The following is a 22,352-nucleotide window of genomic DNA, read 5'->3' as shown; positions in this document are numbered from 1 at the left end:
CCAAGAAAGCTCCGAAGACTTTTCAGGGCGCGTGGAGTTTCGAAGTCGCGTACGGCAGCAATCTTCTGCGGATCCGGCCTGATACAATCCTCGTTGACGAGGAACCCAAGAACTAGTTTGTCGCTCTTGAAAATGGCACTTCTTTGAATTCAAAATGAGGCTCGCTTTCCCAATGCATTCAAGAACATTAAGGAGCCTCTCATTGTGCTCTTGGAAGGTCTTTCCAAAAATGATAACATCGTCACGTAAGATATGCATATTTCCGATTTGAGGCCAGAAGGATAGTGCCCATAAATCGCTCCAACGTCGCGAGAGCGTTGCATAATCCAAAGGGCATTGCATTAAATTCGTATACACCATCTGGTGTTACAAAAGCAGTCTTCTCACGGTTGGATGGATGTAGAGGAATTTGCCAATAACCAGATCGCAAATCAACAGAGGAGAAATATGACGCCGAATGCAGACAGTCGACAGCGTCATCAATGCGAGGTGACGGGTGTACGTCTTTCTTTGTTACCTCATTCAAACGACGGTAGTCTACACAAAATCGCCAAGAATTGTGTTTTTTTCGCACCAGGATCACAGGTGTGGCCCACGGATTGGAAGATGCTCGTATGATTCCTTTGTGCAGTACTTCGTCCACCTGTTCTTGAGTTATCGTGCGCTCTTCCGGGGAGACTCTGTAAAGTTTTTGGCAAATAGGAGGTGCTCTTCCTGTGTTAATTTTGTGTTGTAGCCGAGAAGCTGAAAAATGATTACCCGATCGATTTGAGGCAAACTCGAACACTTGGGCATGAGTTGTCAAAATGTCTTGTAAAATACGATGTTCACTAGATCGGAGCGACCATGCCCTCAAACAAAGCACAATATTCAGACTTGTCTTTTGCGGCTCCTTTCCAATCGGAAATAATTCCAACGGTATAAGTCACATAATTTTCAAATCTCGCGATTGTCAAACCAGAAGGAAGACAAGCAGGCTCTTCTGACACGTTCACAGCCCAGATGTATGCGCGACCATCCTCCGCCTCCACGACGGAACGTGGCACCAAATTTTTTTTTCTCGCTCCATTCGAGACATCTGGCTCGACGACTATTGAAAGTTTACCCATGAAGGATTCAGATGACTTCACGGGGACAAACGTCGCCGTCATTTCAGGCAGCAACACATCTTCCTTAAAGACGAGAACTTCTTGATGACTCTGAGACATGTTATCTACTAATGCGGGGATGTTGTTCGGCTGCAAACAAATCTGACCGACTGAAGTCTAAAGTCGCACCCCACTTGCGCAAAACGTCAACACCTAAGATAACGTCATGCGTGGCACGTCTCAATACAACGAATTCACTCCTATAGCACTCATCACCAATTACAACTGAAACTGAGCACAGGCCAACCGGAACTAAACTTTCACCCCCAACTTCACAAAACGTAGTGTTTTTGTTAAACACAAACCTTACTTTATGTCGAAGGCGGTTTTTAAATGAAAGGCTCATAACTGACACAGCAGCACCAGTGTCGACCAAAGCATTCGTTTTAACATTGTCTACACACACTGACACTTTGTTCTGTAGCATGACGATAGGCAGAGGTATGCGTGAAATTGACCGTCCGGCGACCTTATCTCCATCGGTTGTGCCATCTAGTTTCCCAACGGTGGACAAACAAAGCGGTGACATGGGGATGACGAACGGGGTTGTCGCTGCGGTGGGGGAGTGATGCTGCGATCGGACACAGGGGAGTCATTCCGTGCATGGCGTTGAGGCGAAGAGGGCCGATAGAAGGTAGCGGGTGGCTGCTGCTCCCACTGGGCGCCATTCGTGAAGCGCGCTGCTCGTCGGACAGGGGGTCGGATAATTGGACGACGCAGGCAAAAGCGGAAGATATGTCCGCGTCCCCCACAGCCATAACATACGGGTGGCCGGCGGCTTTGGTAGTTCACTTCAGGATCCCTTTGAGGCCGAGAAGGGACGAAAGAAGCGCGACGATAAGCACCACGAGGCACTTCATCCGTATGGGCTGGACGCTGCTGGAAATAAGGGTGCGATGTTGGTTGCAGAATCCGCTCCAAGCCGTTGTTGCAAGATGGTTCGCCGTTATATTGTGCAACCCATGGAGTGCGTTGTTCTCATGATGATACGGACCTCGATGTCGGGTTGTAGGGTACATATAATCGCGCATAATCCTCCTGGCCATAGAAACGATGTCTTCAGCCTCCGGATTGTCGATACCGACAACAGTTATCATATTTGAAATGCGGCCAAATTTGGGCGCTATCCGACGTGCCTTTAACGCCTGAAATGCCCGGCACTGCTTGAGGACATCTGCAAATGTGGCAACGGTGTCCCGCGAAAAGAGGAAATTGTACATATCCTCAGCAATCCCTTTGACAATGTACCCTACCTTGTTCTCTTCTGACATATGCCGGTTTGCAATGCGGCAAAGTTTCAATATTTATTCGATATAACGTGTGCATGTCTCACCGGGCAGCTGGGCTCTCTGGGAAAGCTGATGCTCAGCGCGTTCCTTCTTCGCAAGGGTATCCCAAACGACTTCATAATTTCTTCAACAAATCATTCCGAGGTCGTCAGGATTCTTCGTGGTTATCAAACAAAGTCAGAGGTGTGCCAGCGAGGAAGACAACAACATTGTACAGACGTGCGATTGAGTTCAATTGGTTGTACTTGCTGCATCTTTTGTGATGTCGGAGCCAATCCTCAACGTCCTCTTCGCGCTCACCGTGAAACGTACGCGGCTCTCGCTGGTGGGGAAAGGCCGTCGTCTGTTCAGGTCTCTGTTCATGAGTCTGCGTCGTGCAGGTGGTAGCCATTGAAAGGTACTGTTGAGGATATCAAGGTGGCAAACCTGCTACACGACGGCTACGACATGGTACTGGCGGATCCAGAACGTTTTTACCCGGCTCCTAGCACCAAATGTAACCGATGAATTGGTTTTAATACAGGTGAACTTCGTATGCAGGACGGACGCACAGGGCTTAGAAAAGTCCGGATCGTCTGCGCGCGCCTCGCTTCCTCCGCTTCCTCTTGTGCCGCTTCTGCTGCTTTTAGTGAGCCTCTACGCGGCGCAACAATATGTATTCTTTTCTGCCATTTCTGGCATTATCAACATTAAAACACAAATTCAGGTAATATTTTAGCTTATTTTGGCAGTCCCTTCATTTATCAGACATATAGCAGTGAAATGATAAACTTGTAGGCAGACTTGTGTATAAAGCCCATCTTTTCCGCCACTGTTATTGCAAACTGTACGTATGAATTATTTACCCGGAAGTAGGTATTACTACGTGATAAGAAAATTAAGTTGCGCGGAGACTGGTATAAGTAATCAGACATTACGCTGGGTGGTTTATGCAACTTTAGACTTGTCAGCACATTATTTTTACTGCAACTGTCGAGAAACATTAATGCTAAGTAGGCTACGTTTTAATATAGCGGCTGCATATTCACAAGTGCTGCACACACAGACAGCACTTTACTCATGTAGGTGACTAAGCTGTGGGGTACTCTGGTGGTTAAAATTTTGTTTCGTTTAGGCTTTGAATTACGCGCTCAACATGAATTTGCACAGACACAGTTGTTAAGGGTTTTCCATGACTTCTTTAGATATCTCATCTCCAGAGTAAATAAATAGAGGCATGAGAGGAAGTAACCTTTCCTGGTACATCGGATCGAAAGCTGGGAAACCCTTTATTACTGCACACCACATCCCCAGGTTTGATGTGCATCAGAAATCCAGTTTTGAGTGTGGCCCCCTCTGTAGGCCTTAACATAGACGCTCTCATTCCGTTGGGAATAATACCTATTAAATACTTAATAGTGCTGTCTTGTTTCATAAATAGAATATTGTACATGTTGGCAATGTGGTCTCGACGGCATCTCTGTTTCAACGTCATTGCATTCAATGATGTAACTACAGTTAGTGTAGTTTACTTTAAAATACACTGTAACTTAGTCCAAAGCTAAGTTTAGCAAGAAACAAGCAGATACAGCCCTCACTACTCACGTTTGGGGTCCTGTACCTAGAAGGAAATAGAAAGTTCAACAACAGACTGAACACCGACAGTGTAACGCCGCAGGTCTTGTTGTGCCTCACCGTTTTCGCTCAGTTAGTAAAAGCTCTGAAACCCACATGTTATTTCCAAACTTCTCTCTGTCACAGTGACCTATGGAGGAGTACAAAGAGCATCAGCATCCTAGGCTGTCAATGTCAAAACTGGTACAATTTACAGTACACTAAAAGCTTTTCTGCAAAAAGCAGCGTTAAAAAAATGCTGTTTCCAACTGAATAACAAAATACACAAACAAAACAGAGGATGATAAGCTCAATGATAGCAAATCTTGATAATTCTTCTCGATGTAAATTAAGGTAATGCGTCCGCGCAGCTCGCCATTGACAGAAGAATAGTGAGCTTTCCAGTTGTTGAAGCCTGGCTGGCATGCCTGAAAGAATAAAATTGTAACTTCACAATATATGCTTTGGTGTGGTGTAAATTGTTTTAATGTACCACCTGGATCAAAAACACATCATGACAGCTTTCTACTATGTAAATGTATTTTTAGCATTTATGGTTGGATGTCTAAAAAAATATTGGGTGCTTACAACATCAGCCTTTTGTATTGGGGAAATGTCTCCTGCAGTAGGAGCCTTTGACCATCGGTGTCACTTGCTGGTGACCCGCCATCTTCAATATTACCACTGCAATCCATTTCATGCTCATGTTCCTCTTAGATCTTGCCTTCAGTGGCGGAAGCTTCTCATGTCAGTGCTGCCGGCTCTGCCTCTATAGTACTTTGTAAAAAAATGGTCTCTTTTCATGCTGTGTAGCCTAGATGAAGAGGCTTGAATCAAGCGTCTATGACACCTGTATAGTAAACTTATGTAACGCGCAACATACACACCACAATCAGACAAGGGAGACAGGACAGGGCGCTGTATTGGACAATAAAGGTATGAATGAAATATGACAACTCTCTCTAGGCACATTCTACCAATCTCTAGTTTCGAGTATTGCAAATAATCATCGCATCTGTCAGTATGAATTTATCGCAGCGTTACTTACTCACTCAATGTGCTCGTGAATTGAAATTCCGAGTTTCATTGGCTGTCATACCTTTCTGTCCTTCCTGCGTCAGGAGCTTTTCTCCTGTACAGAGGGTGAAACATAGTTGGAATGTATGTGCGAAGGCTGTGAACACACACTACTATTACAGTTGCCCACAAAATGAGTTCTGAAACTGGTGCCCCACTTGTGGGCATCCACGGAGTTCCATCAGGGCTGCACCAGAGATAAAGAACTATCATAATGAATACGCCATTGTGTTTCAACTAGCTTATCTATTCAAAGTGAGTAGTTTTCTTACAACTGAATTAGAGCCTGCTCCTCTGTCTCACCGTGGCAAGCAAATTTACTTTGTATAAATATTAATACATATCAAACAGTGGTTGAGAAAGCACGTCACAGTCCAGCTTCTTGTAGGCCCCCAATAGGTAGCTTCGGTCTTTTTACTACATACAAACATTCCACTGTCAAATTAATAATAATGAGATAATATTGGTGACGCTTAATCTTTGTTAAAGGTATGACACGATAGCATTTCAGACACAAGGATAATTTCATTGTTCTAATTTTTGCATATCTTATTTTCTGACATTTTCTTTTATTCTTTAAAATCGCATACATTGGCTTTTCATTCTGAGCAGTTTGACACCTTTGTCGGTTTTAACTTATTTCAAATGATTGAATAATTGCATTCCTTGTACATTTTATAAATTAGCATCACCCAGCATTGCTTTTTTCTTCTGAGCACCATTGATCCACCTTTTCCAAACTTATCATTTCTTTACTACAACAATTATGAAAATATTAGAGATTTCATTAAATCTTCATCGCCTGTCGATTATGAATTATTCAGCAATCACAACTGCCCAATATTACCTTCGTATGTTTGCTTTACGCAGCCACCGCGGTTGTTAATGACACGAGGAGCCTATAACTACAAATACTACTGCTACGATACCGATGGCTCTTCGACTTAACGAGCTGTATAAGCTCTCGCCTAATGAATAACATTACAGTGAGTGAGTGCTGTTGGGAGCAAGCGGCCCGACATTTTGACTAGAAAATGGCGGAGATAAGAAGACACGCAGCTAAATATTAGATAAAGTTTATGGAAAAGAAACAGTGTGTAGAACTATACTGAAAGTGGAAAAGGCAGCTCAGGAAGGAAGTTTTCTTTGATAGCTCAAGAGGAAGTGCCCCACTTTTTGAAGCTGTATTAGGGTTGCCTTAGAACACTACAAAAAGAAAACTAACCAAGAAGACGACGCACGTGCAGTGTGTGGTAAATCCATAGAAACAAATGAGCATCTTATACCAGAATTTGATGGTATCCAACCGGATGTCGACGCAGGCGCTGTCACTCTTCCTGGCGCCCTGTGGTTTAGAAATATCAGTGGTTTGTTGAATGAATCTGCGGTGGAAGCTAACAGGAAGCGATTGGAAGATTGGTGGCTTCAAATTTGAAAAGTGAAACAACGTTAGTAATATAGAAATAAAAATTCAGTAGATAGATTTATGTTGTAGTTACCCAATCGTATACTTCATCTGTCGATCCATCCATCCAGCAGCACCGCCGTGCGTTGCTTTTGTAGCCTATTCTTCTGAAGCCTCTTGGTTTGTGCTTGAGGCTCTTTAATTAGATGACGTACCCTCTTTTTGTGAATCTGGGGCTCATTTTTATTCTTGCATAATGTACTTTGAAGAAACATAAATGCATTATTGAATAACCGTGTTATATGTGTTTTCACTGATACTTTAAATTGTTACACCAGCACACGATGTACGATTGGTGAGAGTCGTGATTCAACGTTCGAACAGCAGCGGCCAACATAAGGTGCCGTCATTTACAAGATTTGGCTCTGAAGAAACGTTCGGCCCGAGTCACTAAATGAGAGGGCGAGCCGGCTATCCAAAGTCTAAACGAAGCACCGCTCACTTTTACTAAAGTACGGCTCTCTCGTTCTTAACTAAGAGCAGTTGAAAAGATAGCCGAAGGCGAGGAGGGGTTATTGCTCTAGCGAGAGAGTGGGTGCTACTCTTACGAGGAAGGGCGAGGGAGAAGTTTCTTTGCCCCACCGCTAACAGAAGCGCGAAAGTCGCACACTGTCACACAAATGCAACATAACGGTTCGCGAGGTCGCATGGGCCCGGATCCGTGAACGACAGAGAGACAGAGCCGGCTTTCCCTCTCTCTCTCTCTAATATAACTATAACCACTTCTCGCTCCTGAGCGACCTAGATTTAAATAAACGGATAGCGAGCCGTTCCAATGAGGCCGCTCGCTTCAGTGAGCTGAGCTGTTCTGAGCCGCTCACTAAAAGAGCCTCTTGGCCCATCTCTAGCCTCTCGTGCCTGGAAAGATGCCCGGCCGTTGTCTCTGTGCACTGCTTCGTTGTTTCGCTATGGGCACAAAGTGCTAACCTTCCACCCAGAGATAGTTGATTTATTCCTGGCCTCGACTGGATTTCTGCTCTAAAGCACCAAACCGCGTTCCCCAAGGTAAGCCTAGGGGTCATCATTCCGTCCCAAATGCCTTTAAGTACTTCGTATCTGCATAAATTCTGGGGTTGTAAACTTCAAAACTGCGCTGCTTTCTACACCATGTGTACGACAGAACGTTGCATATATAGCGCCTGCCATTTTCGTCTTTGAAATTGTGTTCTCCCCTGATGGGGCTGGGACATGTAGGTCACCGCCGCTTGCGGCAGGGGCTAGCCTGTGCACCGAATTGTTATCTGTTGTAGGCCGTCATTGCTCCCGCCACCGCTTCGGTAGTGGACGATGGCTGCTGTTGCGGCTCGAGTCTTCCTCTCCCTCTCCCTCTTCCTTTTCTTTCTTCTTTATTTTCTCGTCTGTTCGCTCGAGGCAGCGGAGGTGGCTCAACTAGAGAGCCAATAGCAGGCAGGTGCATTTCCTTTTCCTTCTTCCTACAGCACAACAACCCTCTGTCGGTTTACTGGTTGCTGTGTCAGTTCGAACCCGACCTCGGCGGCTGCGTTTCGATGGAGGCGAAACGAAGTGGCGTCCGTGTGCTGTGCGATGTCAGCTGTCAGCGCACTTCAAAGATCCCCAGGTGGTCGAAATTACTCCGCAGCCCTCCACTACGGTTGGTTGGTTGGTTCATAGGAAGGGAAAGGCGCAGTATCTGTCACACTTGTTCTGTGGACACCTGAACCGCGCCGTAAGAGAAGTGATGAAGGTGGGAGTGAAAGCGGATAGAGAGAAAGGGGAGCCGTAGTGGAGGGCTACTGAGTAATTTCGACCACCTGGGGATCTTTAACGTGCGCTGACATCGCACAGCACACGGACGCCACTTCGTTTCGCCTCCATCGAAACGCAGCCGCCGTGGTCGTGTTCGAACCCGGAACTCCGGCATAGTAGTCGGGCGTCTTACCACTGCACCACCCCGGCGGGGCCACTACGGTTCCTCTTTCTCTTCTGCGGCGAAAATGCAGAGCACGCTGGCCGTCCTTCACACTGCAGTCACCACTTGCACGGCCCCAGTAAACCGATTGATTGATTGATATATAGGAAGGGAAAGGCGCGGTAACTGTCTCACTTGTTTTCTGTGGACACCTCAACTGCGCCGTAAGGGAAGGTAGGAAGGTGGGTGTGAAAGTGGAAAAAGAGAAAGAGGAACCACTACGGTTCCTCTTTCTCCTTTTCCACTTTCACACCCACCTTCCTCCCTAGAAAGCGAGGTGTACGCTTCCTTAACGAAAACATTTTATTATGCGAAGCATATTAACGTAGGTTTCGGGCCTTCGCGCGACGCCCGGCGGTGGCCACCATTGACCCTGAAGTGGGGTCACGTGACATGACGTCACGTGATGACGTCACACCGGCTGCTGATGGGGCCTCATATCGCGCCGTCGGTCGCCTCCCGGCGGCGGCCACCATTGACCTTGAAGTGAGATCACATGATGTGACGTCACGTGATGACGTAACACCGGCTGCAGATGGGCCCTCATATCGCGCCGTCAGACGTCGCCCGGCGGAGGCCTCCACGCTTCGGTTCGCGCCGTCGCTATAGTGCTCTAGAATATTGGACAGTGTGACGACCGGCGCCGGAGAGCGGGCCGCTTTTGCGATGACAGGAACCGATTCCCGCGAGAGGGCGCGACGTGCAACAGGGGTGCCACGTTCGCCGCTCGGCTCGTAGCGGCCGCGGGGATAGCGGGGGTACAGAGGAGGGGCGCGGTTCTCTTTGGAGCTATTTTGACACGCTACGCAAATGGTGCGATATTTATTAAAGGGGCTACTTATTACAAGTGCTTAAACTCATCCCTGTCATTCCATTACGTTAATCTGGAGACGCCGTGCTCGCTTGGGCAGTCCTACGGAGCAGCGCGCGATGTTTGAATCGCTATTTCAAACTCTTTCAACATTTCTTCCTGCGAACAGCCATAAATCGTCCAGATGAGCTTGTACTTAATGTTTCCAACGAAGCGTGGTGTTTTGCATTCGTTCTTCCAGTAAGAGAACAAAGGCTACTGCCGAGGAGCGCTATTAACACGCGGAGAAAAACAGTATACATGCGAATCAAAGCTTGTGCTTCGTAAGGTCTCTTAGGAACAGCTTATTTTTTACGAACCTTATTTACGAACACCTGCTTACATTTTGCAGCTTGTGCTTATTAAAACATAACAACGTTTATCTGAAATCGTCAGAAATCTGTAATATATCTCTTTAATAGGTGTTCTTTATGTGCCCTAATCACCGCTTATAGAAATTACAAATATAGTGTGCGAGCAAAACACATTTATTTATTACCGTTCTAATATAAAGCAATGCGGTATTTAGCGGCAAAAAGAAAAAAAGGAACATATACGCGACTCAAGCATTTATTCTCTGTTCGTAATTAACAAATACATATATCGTGGACATTTGTTTACGTGCCGCTGACCAAATGGTGAACCAGCTGTTTAGATTTAAAAAATGTCAAGTACAGCTAGGGCAATACTTCAGATAAATAATGAAAAATTAAACCTGTCACATACGTATACGAGGGAATACGTTCATAGTGGGCACTTGAGAGCGGACGCTTTGCTGGCATCAAATTGCACAAAGCAAAAAAAAAAAAAAGCACCTTATAATTGCGCGTCGTATTGGCGATATGATGCAGTTCTTGGCACGCACCGCAAGAAAACGAAAAATTCGAAAACGGTGACGGGCACCAAATGCACATGCAATTAATATAAGGCCTAATTCAGATGCGGACACTAATGCGTGTTTATTCTTCGAGTGTGTGGTATGGAAATGTGCGTAATCGACTGGATATACTCGCCAACTACTGCTTGCCGGACTGTAATCGGGCTACTTGGCGCGGGTACTCTTTGCAGAACTAATCAGGCTATAATTGTTAACAAGGTTGCTATTACACGTGAAATACTTCCAAGGGAATTCAATTATTTTCCCTTTGAGAACTCTTGTCGTGGTTCGCTTACTTCGCAAAGAGCGAAGCCGCAAAAACACATGAAATTTCATTACTTCAAGTGTGAGCTTTCTGGTGCTCTAAGTAGGTAAAATTTTTGAACCTCCACATTTTAGATGAAGGTTGCAAAATCTGAAGTGCAAAGGCGTCCAAATGGATCGTACAATCGAGCCAAATTTTTGGGTAAATTGCGACTATAGCTTGGAGCCTACGCGTTCGTGGCGAAAAACCGTGCCGGCCTCACAGCCTCTCTTTCGCTGAAGGATTACGTAGCGGAAGCGAATTAGGCGTACACTATATAGACTCTGCATCCTCTATTTCCATCGTTCTTTCTTTTTCAAAGCTTTTTTTTTTTTTTTCATTTTATATGTGCACCAAAACAGGACTAGAGCGATCTTCTGGGGTCAATGACTTACATATTACCGGTTGCTTGAGCACGCAGAATAAAAACTACCTAGAATGAAAATATTTTCTGGAACAATTAAGTCATTGTCAAACTATAATGCATTGAGACTAAATGTCTTAAGTATAGCGCGCGTCTCCGGGTACTTAAAGCTATACCCGTTACAACAATGTTCCAACTTATGGAAAGAAAATAAAATGGTTTGTTCTTATATTAGTGTACAGTTTTACAAAGCTGCTGACTTAAATTTCGACGCTTATATGTACGCGTTCGATTGCAGCCTTTTTGTGCACTGCTTTCTTCTTAATTCCCAGGCCTCCATTTGGTTCTTAGACTCGATTGTTTCCCCCCTTTTTTTTTATTGCCTGTCATATTCCTCCACTTTTCTTCGTCTTTAGCAGCCTGCTTTGTTCTCCGTCGTGCGTTTGCCGTGCCGCACGACAATTCCAAACCTTTGTTCACATTCGCGGTCGCTCTTTTCACGGCGCAGCGTGCCTCCTTTCTCCCTCCCTTGTAGGCGACACGGTTCTTTTCTTTTTTTTCTGTGCATCCTTTACTTCCCGCTTCTTCCACCTTTCCTGACCCACTGTGTTTAGTTATTTAGTAGCCGTTTACCTGGTGTAGTGTCGTTCGTTCGTAGTGTAGTCACTACCTCTATGCGGGGTAGTCCATATTTAATTCATTCGAACTGAATGCCAACTTTTCTTGTGGCTTCAGGTGACTCACTGTAGTCGGCATAGTCTGTGCGTGAAATAACGGAATAAACAATTTTGGCTGTTTTGTTAATGGGGTTACTGTGGTCAGCTTTAGTCAGCGCTCGAACGCACATGTTGCATGTTTGACTTCTTCATACATCCTGTCTCCACACTGCCCTCTTTTCAAAACGAGCGCATTTCTGGACGTCAATTAGGTGCTTCAGGAATGCTAAAGCAAGCTGTACGGCGAGTGAAGCGTGGTGTGCGAGTCTGAATTTGTACGCCCTCTCCAAGCTGTTTTCTTCGGAGCCCAGCTCCTGTCATGTTGCTTCCGCGGGGTGTTGTCGATGGCCAAAAGGGAAAATAAATTAGGTGATTGCTAACAGTACTGAGCCCCATTAACCGGCATATTTATAAAATCTTGTCGCGAACAGCTCGAGACGACGCACAAACAAACAAGAACGTACAGTGCGCGCGGTATCCACCCTGTTGCACAGCGCGCATACGCGGGCGCCCGGACGGCTGACACACCAGTTGCTGGTGGCGCCCTCAGCGCTGCGGCGCCTCCGTCATCGCAAAAGCGGCCCCCCGCTCCCATGCATTTCGCGGCGCGGTCGACACACTGCCCAATCTTCTAGAGCACTGTACCGTCGCGCGCGACGCGGCGGCGGCGCCACCATCGCTGCATCACGTGATATGTGACGCCACGCCAGGGATGAAACGGCGCGCGCCCGCCGTCGCATCAACCACACCAGCGTCTTTGCGCCGGGCGTGTATGCGTAAGTGACGTGCAAACCAAGAGTCATGCATTTACGGACCATAAGAGTGTGTTTGTCGGGCTGCAAAGAATAAAGTACGACGATTAACCTAAAATCACATCTCCGTCACTTAGCCCCATCCACACTGAGGCAGCTGCTTAACATGCTTCGCATCCACGGGGCTTAACCTTGATAAGCCTCCAATTTTTTGACCCGACGTTGCAACTGAAGAACCTAAATTCTTGTCTTGGAAAAAGATCGGTCCTCCTGTCGAAACGTAGAGTCATAAACTGTTTCTTTTAACGGAGCATAACCTGACTTTATACATATTATGAGCACTGTGGGGCGCTTCATCTTTCACATGGGTGACTGCGATGCTTCATCTTCATCCTGCTCTCTCTTGTAGATACCCATCATCATAGCGGAGAGTGGTACGCTACATTGTGCGACCAAGGCTTCAGGTATCCTCTCAAACTTGATCCGAGCCGTACCTTCCCGTTACCTTACAGCTGGTGGAGGTGCGCCTTAATTTCCTCGCTTCTTCGTCACCTGCTTCTACCCGGAGCACCGTTTTGGCCGTCGTTTGACCCCGAGCACCATCATCATGACCCAATAGGGCCATTAATCTGTTCTGGGTTCTTCCAACTCTACCCCAGCTCCCCTTGCCACTCGGACTGTGAGCAGCCGTCAGCACGACCCGTAGAGGTTCGCCGGTCTTCGAGGCGATGGCGCTGATGACTGGCTCGACAGCAACGTCCGGATCAGTGCTTTCAACTGGGGGGACGATTCTCTTAAACTAAATAAAGTGTCCTTTTATTTGACGCATGTGGCCAAAATGTGGTTCCTAAACCATGAATCGACGATTCTGGACTAAGCTACCTTTAAAGAAACGTTACCCCAGATTTTCAGCGCTCTTACTGTTCGCACAGAAAATGGCAAGAAGAAGCTAAAAACCCGAATTCAGCGGTCCGATGCGACCTATACGTCTTATATAGAAGATGTTCTTGCACTTTGCCGGCGCATAAATGACACCGTGCCAGAGACCGAGCGGGTTCGGCACGTCCTTAAAGGTATTGGGCTACTCACCTTTAACGCCCTGGCCGTGTAGAACCCTACCACCATCGACACCATCATATCAATTTGTCAACGCCTTGACGACCTACAGTAAATACGCCATGCAGCCTGATTCCACTTCCTTTGGTTTCACTGCCGACTCTGACCTCCATGCGCTTATTCGCGGATTAAGGCATCAGCTAGTTGAGGACCTTGTAACTGTGTTCCGGCTTGCATAAATTTAGCAACTGTTTGTGACGTAGTTTCATTACTTACAATGTTAAGTGTTTTCCAAAGAATCCTTGTGCGCCCTTTTTGTTTAGTTGAATAGGTTATCATATTGTTTTTGCAGCGTAAAGGTATTTAGTGACTAAAGTTCTGTAAATGTTGTATGTTTCAAGGCTTCTGGAGTTTTACTGCGTATAAATGTTATACGACTAGTTTTCTTTTTTTCACGAGCTTTTGCGATTCGTCGATTATCCATGGTTTTCAATTTCTGTCCGATGTTCTAAATGACTTTGTGGGGAAACACGCGTAGTATATATCAGACAACGTGCGTAGAAATGTATCGTATGTTCTTCCCGGATTCATTTGCTCTGAAGACATTGTTCCAACAGGCTGCAGTAAGGCGATCTCTGAACATGCAAAGCGTTCTAGGAATAATATTGCGGCAAGAAAATGCAGAGTGTATTCATTTTTTTTGTGTCAATGAACTGATTAACTTCCATTACAGTAGGTAGGTGGGCACTAACACAATGAAATAAGGTAATAGCTCAAACTAGGGATGTCTTCCAGGATTCTAACAACTTCTTTCATTCTGCACAACATGGTTTTCGAAAGGTTTTCTCGTGCGAAACACAAGTAGCAATATTTTCTTTTGACCTGCCCACTAACCGTGATCGTAACAAGCATAGTGCTTCGATAATCAATGCCAGTCAGTTTAGATTTTGCAAGTGCACGTCCACTGAATCTGCTTTACTCTTGTAAAAAGATATTGTTTTAAATAATATCGAAGCTTAAGTTTGACTCTTGGTATTTTTATCGACTTTACAAAAGCTTTCGACCTTCTTAATCATAAAATATTAGTCTGTAAACTTGAAAGGTATGTTGTGCTGTGTCTTTCCTTTCAACTCTTTCCTTCGTAAACATGCGCCAGCAGGTGGTATCGGTCAATAATCACAAGTCTAGCTCTCTTTTGATTCAATGTGTTGTCCCGCAAGGTAGCCTTCTCGGCCCGTTTCTCTTTAATGTTTATGCTAACAGTCTTGTGAGCATAACCTATCATACAATTTGTATTCAGTACGCTGGCGACACAAGTTGTTTTGTCAGGGGCTCTTTTGCTGAAGAACTGTAATCAAAATTGCAAATTATGTTCTTTGTGCTCTTCAAAAATGGTTCAAAGCTAATGATTTGGTAGGTAACTCTAACAAGACCAAGCCGTCTTTTCTCGGCCCTTTAGGCTGGATATTACTGTAAAGAATACTCGGCATCTAGGAAATAACATTATTAAAATTGTAGACAGGTTCAAATCGCTCGGCGTTGGATTCGACACTCACATGAGATGCTCTGACCATACAATGTATATTGAAAGCAAGCTTACTAGATCTGCAGGCTTCCTCTCGAGACTTCGAAACGAATTTCCCCAAAGCACAAGCTTCTTTTTACCATTCTCTATTTCAATCCCATATAAACTACTGTCAGCTAGATTGCGGTTATACGTCCAAAACAAATCTTATCATTCTCGGTCTCCAAAAGAAGGCAATTAGACTGATCGCTGGTGCATGTTGCACTACCCACACAGAAACATTATTTCCATAATATGGGATTCATCATCTGCAAACTATGTGTTGATTATGGTTTGCTTCACTGCCCTAAATTTTCACTTCAATGATCAAGTGACTTTTTAAAGACTATTGCTTGACGTAAGCCTTACGAAGAACGCTTTCATACCAGAAGTAAATAAATACGGGACGTTCATCGAACGAGGACGTCATACGGTAACCAGAGCCTTCAATTTATTTTAACATGCATACTAAATATTTGTAGTATACACATGCCAAACATATTTACCACCTTAATTATGGACTCTAACCTATATTTCATCAATACCGCACTTTCTTTATGTACCTTCCGCTCCTTGCTTCAGTGAATGTCGGCATGAGAATAGTCACTTCATTTTCATAACCTTTTGCCATATTGCGTCCATACTTTTAGACCATCGCTGGCCGTTAATTCACTGTCCTAGTTTTATAGTGCTGTTTTATTTATATATTTGTGCTCTTTTAGTACTGCATAATCTTGTTGCTCCACATTTACTGTGCCTCGGGCATATCTCAGGCTAACCTTGCAGCTTTTTACCCGATGCCCATTTCCTATATATCACTGGAAATAAATTGTTATTCAATTCAGACATTCTTAGACTTCGCAAATGTCTTTCACAAGGTGCCTCACAAACGCTTACCACTGAAACTAGCCGCTCTAAACTTGCATCCCAACATTCTAAAATGTAATAAAGAGTTGTTTGCTAACCGCTCACAGTTCGTCTATATTAAAAAAAAACAAAGCCTCAAACGATCCTTGTAACATCTGGCCTCCCGCAATGATCTGTGCTCGCCCCTCTCCTGTTTTAAATATATAAATGACCTACCTGATGCGATCGCTGGCTAATGACTAAGTGCTAAGAAGTGCAAACTCATATATTTTACTCGTCATTAAAACCCTCTTATTTGTTTTCATATAAAGTTCCTTAGAATCAGCCTGTGTTGCGAACTGGCTTAGTGCACATACGTAAGTAACAATATATCATCTGCAAAAAGTTTTAGGCTTGATAAAACGGCACCTACGTCATGCAACCCAACAAGTAAAACCTCTGTTATATAAAACACTAACCAGATGAAAAGTTGAGTATGTCAGTGCAGTATGAAACCCATCTCAGATATACCTGACAAATGCGCTTGGATAAGTTCAAAATGGTGCCATCTGTTTAATACATCACGCATACTCATCATATTCATCAGCGTTTTATCTAAAAAAAAAATCTACTTTCAAAACCTTTTACTTCCACGCCGCATTGCCAGTCTTTGTTTATTGCAGAAAATTCGATGAAGTTCACTAAATCAGGCTCCTTACATTGTCAATTGCACTCACGTATCACATTGCGCTTCGCATCCGTTTCAAATAAATAGACTTCTTGCTCGCCCAAAAACATTTTCAGAATTTTGTTCCCCGAGCAATTGCGGACCAGCAATGCCTTTCCCCATAACTCCCCACCCTCTCATGCCAATCTTTATTTCTCGAAGCCGTAAGAATTATTTTAACACGCAATGCCCTGTGCTTGTATTTTTTCATGTCTGTTATCCCACACCATACGTTTTGCATTCAATAGAGGCCTTTAAGGAAATGAAGTGATATTATGTGATGATGTGAACCAAAGTTTGTTACAAACCAGTCTAAATATGTAGCAGATCTTGCAGTGTTTTGTTTCGCTGACGGTATGTTATTTTTACAGGAATGACTGTCTAACAAAGATTGCAGCTTAGGATTTGCATCACTTTTTACTAGCATGTTTATATTCAAGTCAGCATAAAGAATTAAGTGATATTTTTATGAATCTACAAATTCTAGAAACGACATGAGAAAAGAAAAGAACAACTGATCTTTGGTTGAATGAGGACGGTAGCATGCACAGAATGTTGTGGTATCACATCTAATCACGAGTGTTTCATAAAAGGGAGTAATACAAGAAACTTCAGACAAAAGTTCAGAATCAATTAAGTTGAGATGTGCATTGCTCTGTCACCACCCGTTTTGTCAGCATGGTTTATGTAATACGATTTATACGTGTGAAGCGTATGCACATCCTCTTCCGAGGCGAACCAAGCCAACGTTCTGAAAACATGACATCAGTTCGTGTTTGCACTGCAGTAAGGAGGTAATTTAGTTCATCGCAACTGTTTCTTCCAGATCTGAGGTAACAGCGAATACAGTTGAGGCATCGCTAACCATTAGGATTCAGTACATTACTAAGATTTCACAAGTCTATTTTAGGAGTGACAGAAGGAAGCATTGTGAAAAAAATAAACGAATGGATTATCAGACCAAATCATATCACAGTCTTTCAAGGTTTGCGGTGCAGCGAATGACAATAGCGCTATGACCTTCCCGTTTCCTGACAAGAATCTTGCTTTTGAAATTCCGTGATATCCTTATATTCATTGCTGCTTGCCCAATATCGTGTGCAACGCAACAGGTCTCTGTTCTAGTGAGTCATGGTATCAGTGATTGACCCGGCCAATGTACTTTTTTTAATTATTTTCGATATTCCAACGACAAGTCGCGATTTTATTGCTGGGAAAACTGGATAACAATTTCATGGTTTTGTTTTGCTTTCTGGGAAGTCTGTGAATAGTGCCAACATCATTCCTTATCAACTCCAGAAGCTGAAAATTCTTATCTACCTCATTCAATTTATACAACAGGTCCTCCCTTTCTGTTACTGGGATAACGTGATCTTCTACAATGAGATTTTTGCTGCGCCATTAAAGGTCGCTCAAAGTCAATTTTAGCTGTTCAATGTCACTTGAAGTACAACCAGCCTCGAGCTTACTCACACGTTTGCTCAAGTTACCAATGTCCCTTCCTTGCTGAACTTGTCTACTGAGAGTTTTATCACACTTGCATTCGGCAGTAGCAGCAGTAGCACATCGACGACGCTTGTCTTGAAGTGCCTGACGCATTTCTTCCACTTCGCAGTTTTACGGCTGGGCCTCCGCTCGAGCTCAACCCTTGACGCATGGCTAAACTACGGCTGTGCTGCGCCTGAAAAATTTCCTGCCGACGCCGGAGCAGGGTTACCAAGATTGCTGATCATATCTGCGTCTAACATCTACCGCATCTGGATTGCTCCCATTGGCCCCAGCTACGACGTTTGAACTACCGAGGTTTCTTCGGCAATACTGGGAAGCACCGCTCCGCATTTGCATTCGGCAGTAGCAGCAGTAGCACATCGACTACGCTTGTCTTGAAGTGCCTGACGCATTTCTTCCACTTCGCAGGTTGGTGGCTTTGCTTCTTTTATTTTTTTTTTGTTTGCATCTGCTGCTGCTGCCGGGTGCAACTGCTTAGTGATAGCTATGTTTAACCCTACGGGACTAGAGGACCCTGACCTGTGTCTTTCCTGCCATGCTGCTATCCCGCCCAAAGACCCATTTGTAACCTGTGCAACGTGCGAATTCAACTACCACATCGGAAAAGTATGTTCAGGTCTAACAGCCAAAGTCTACAAAAATAAAAAGGCTGATAGCAGCATTACGCAGTGGAAATGTCGGACATGTGTAGTGGCGTCAGAGCGCACTGTGCGGCAGTCTAGCAAACAAAGTTGTTCAGATGACTCCTCACCGGTGAATAGCTATACAAATAGCGAACAGCAGGAGTTCTCCCAACAGGGACTAATGGCTATCGTATCAGATATGCAAAAAAACTATGCCTTCTGATGCCTTTAGTTGAGATGGTGAATGCACTTCCCAAGTTGAGGCGAATAGTAACTGATGTACAAGAGTCTATTGGACTCATGTCTGATAAGTATGATGAAGTGGTTCAGCGTCAAACCAAGCAGGACCTTGAACTAACAGACATCAAGGCACGTCTTGGAGCAGTCGAAGACTCCGGCAGTTCGAAGGTGATATTAGATTTAAAGGATCAAGTTAACGAACTTGAACAGTATGGCAGACGGCAGAATCTCGAGATACATGGGCTCAAATCGGAAGAAAATGAAAACCTCTTGCCTAAAATCAATGAGCTGGCTGCTTCCCTTGGTCTCTGTTCTCTTGACGAGGACGATATTGACGGCATCCACCGTCTTTCCGCAAAAAAGGGGCGTGAGGCTCCCATCCTCGTAAGGTTCGTTTCTAGGAAAACAAAAGAGAACTGGAAGGACAAGGGTAGGCAAGTCTTCGATAGTGGTTCAGATATGCGCTTCTACAATAACCTCACCCGACGAAACAAGCATCTTTTGTGGCTGGCACGCACAAGGGCAAAGCAAATGGGTTATCGCTTCACATGGCAGAAGAACGGAAAGGTGATGGTCCACAAGGGCCCCGGAGAACCCATTTTGCGCATTGCATGCGAGGCAGATCTGTGCAACATCAAGGAAACGATTCGGGCTGAAAGCGATGAATTGGAGGAGTGAACCTTAATCCATTGAGTTTCTTCTGCTTCTTTATTTTCTGGCAGCATGGACTACGGAGCACTTTCAGAAAACTACAGCTATTACGCGATAGATGATTTTAACAGCACAGTAGTGGGATTACCTCCCCACCCAAATAAGACATTTTCTTTATTTTGCTTAAACTCGCAAAGTCTTCGAAATAAAGGAGACGCCCTTTACACTTTTCTCAATTCACTTGCCCATAAATTTGATGTTTTAGCATTTACAGAAACGTGGTTCACTGATTTACTTGATGTTGTTCAATTTGAAAACTATTCTGATGTGTCTTTGTTCAGAGACAGCAAAAAAGGCGGAGGTGTCTCTCTCTATTTTCGTGATGGTGTAACACATGCCGGTTTACAGACATTTTCCGTTGTTGATTATGATTTTGAAGTACTTGTTGCAGAATCTTGTGATGTTCTTATAATTGTCGTTTACTGACCACCGTCTGGGAACGTTAAACGCTTTTTCTTACCTCGACAGTGTACTTCACTCGCTTACAGGACATAGCCAATCTGTTGTCGTCCTGGGCGATTTTAACATCGATATATTAGCTGAGAGTACTGTATCCAAGAACTTTATTGCTATTATGTCCACCTACAGTTGCACAAATGTTTTAAACCTGCATGCCTACAAGAATCACCGCAAGTACCGGTACTTCTTTCGATTTATGCTTCACTGACTTTTTACCAAACGATGTCAAGTCGGGTGTGATGGCATGCGACGTCAGTGACCATCTTCCATTTTTTATTTTTCTGCCCCATTCGAGGAAAACTTTTTCTAGAAACCCAGTTATTATTTTTATCGAGAAATTAATGGCGAAACAATAAATTGTTTTCGACGCATGATCTCAGAAGTGGACTGGTCAAATGTTTTTAATGAAATGGATCCTAGTCGCTCTTACGATGTCTTTGAAGAAAAATTTCAAAATGCCTATAATGCCGCCTTTCCTCTTGTTCGCAGCTCCAAATACAAAAAGTCTAAAAAGCCGTGGGTCACAAAAGAGCTGTACAAAAGAATAAGGCAGAAACGCAATCTCTTTGCTGATTTTTTAAAGTGTAGGGACATGAATATACTGAAACTGTATAAAACTGTAAGGAATAAACTCAACACCGATTTGAAAACCGCCAAACAGGAATATTACGCAAAAGCGTTTGCTAATAAACATGCCCCAAATCAAATATGGAGGTCATACAACAACTTAATATCTAAACGATCTCAACCAACTCCAGTAGAAATTGTGGTAGATGGTGTCCACCTCAGAAGTCGTCCCTTATCAGAAATGTTCAACGAACACTTCTTGACGGTTAGTGAAAATCAGGCCGCACAAACGACGTGCACTGATCCAATGTCATTTCTTCAAGTCAGTCCAGAATGTTCAATGTTTCTCTCCCCACCAACAACAGCCGAAATTTCTAGGTATATGATGTGTCTAAACAATAATTGTTCCGTTGGTGCTGATAACATTAAGGGTGAGGTAGTGAAAACTGTATCCGATATTATCGCACCTTTGCTGTCACATATATGCAACCAAATGCTCAAAGAAGGCAAGTTTCCAGAGAAATTAAAGATTGCGAGAGTTTGCGTGATACATAAGACAGGAAGCTATAACGATCCTAATTATTATCGCTAAATATCCGTTCTGCCCGTCTTCGCGAAAATTGCCGAACAAGTTATCAACACCCGCCTTATTTCGTACCTCGCTAAGACCAGAGCTATGGCCAAAGAACAGTTTGGATTTCAGAAGGACAAATCTATGGAAAAAGCTTTACTTATCATAAAAGACAAAATAATCTATAACATCGAAAACAGAATGTTTACACTTGGGCTATTTTTAGACTTTAGAAAAGCCTTCGACTCTGTCCCGAAATTTTACTACGTAAACTGGAATTCTACGGGGTACGAGGCTCAGCCCTCAGTCTTCTTGAGAGCTACTTGTCATCCAGAGTGCAATTTACAATGATCAACGACATACCTTCCAGCTACGGCCTTATACGCACTGGTGTGCCACAGGGCTCAATACTGGGTCCCATTCTACTCCTAGTTCACATAAATGATATTATTAATATCCCTCCTTGCTCCGAAACAGTTTTATACGTCGACGACACAAATATTTTCTTTACTGACGCGAGTTTACAAACTATAGAGAGTAAAGCAAATATCTGGTTAGAAAATCTCTCAATATGGTTGCGGGCCAATAGGTTAGAATTAAACATCACGAAGACGAAGTATGTAATATTCAGAGCTAAAAATAAAGTCATAGGAGATGAGTCAACTATACTATCCAATTCAAACATTATACAGCGTGTTAAGTAAATAAAATTTCTTGGAGTTATATTTAATGAATACCAGCTGTGGACTGACCATATTAATCAAGTAAGAAAAAAGATTTCGCGATCTGTGGGCCTTCTAAACAAATTTAGGCTTCTATTACCAATATGGCTAAAAAAACAACTTTATTTCAGTTTAATTCAATCGCATCTTCACTATTGTCTGCTGGTATGGAGCGATACAACACAGGCTAATTTAAATGCTTTGTTTCTGCTACAGAAAAAGGCCATTAGAGCAACTGCTAGCCTAGCTTACTTAGAAAGCACGGACCAGTGGTGGAACAGCTTAGGGCTATTAACCATCTATCAGTTAAAAACTCTTCGGCTAGCGCTTGATACGTATACTACAATTCATTCTGAACCTCAGTTTTTTGTAACGCCAGAACTATCTCAAAA

This window comes from Amblyomma maculatum, chromosome 10 (genome assembly GCF_055883805.1).
Source record: "Amblyomma maculatum isolate TAMU_Amacu chromosome 10, ASM5588380v1, whole genome shotgun sequence".
Taxonomy (NCBI): Eukaryota; Metazoa; Arthropoda; class Arachnida; order Ixodida; family Ixodidae; genus Amblyomma; species Amblyomma maculatum.
The sequence above is the reverse complement of the archived record's forward strand: the minus strand, read 5'-3'. Positions refer to the sequence as shown.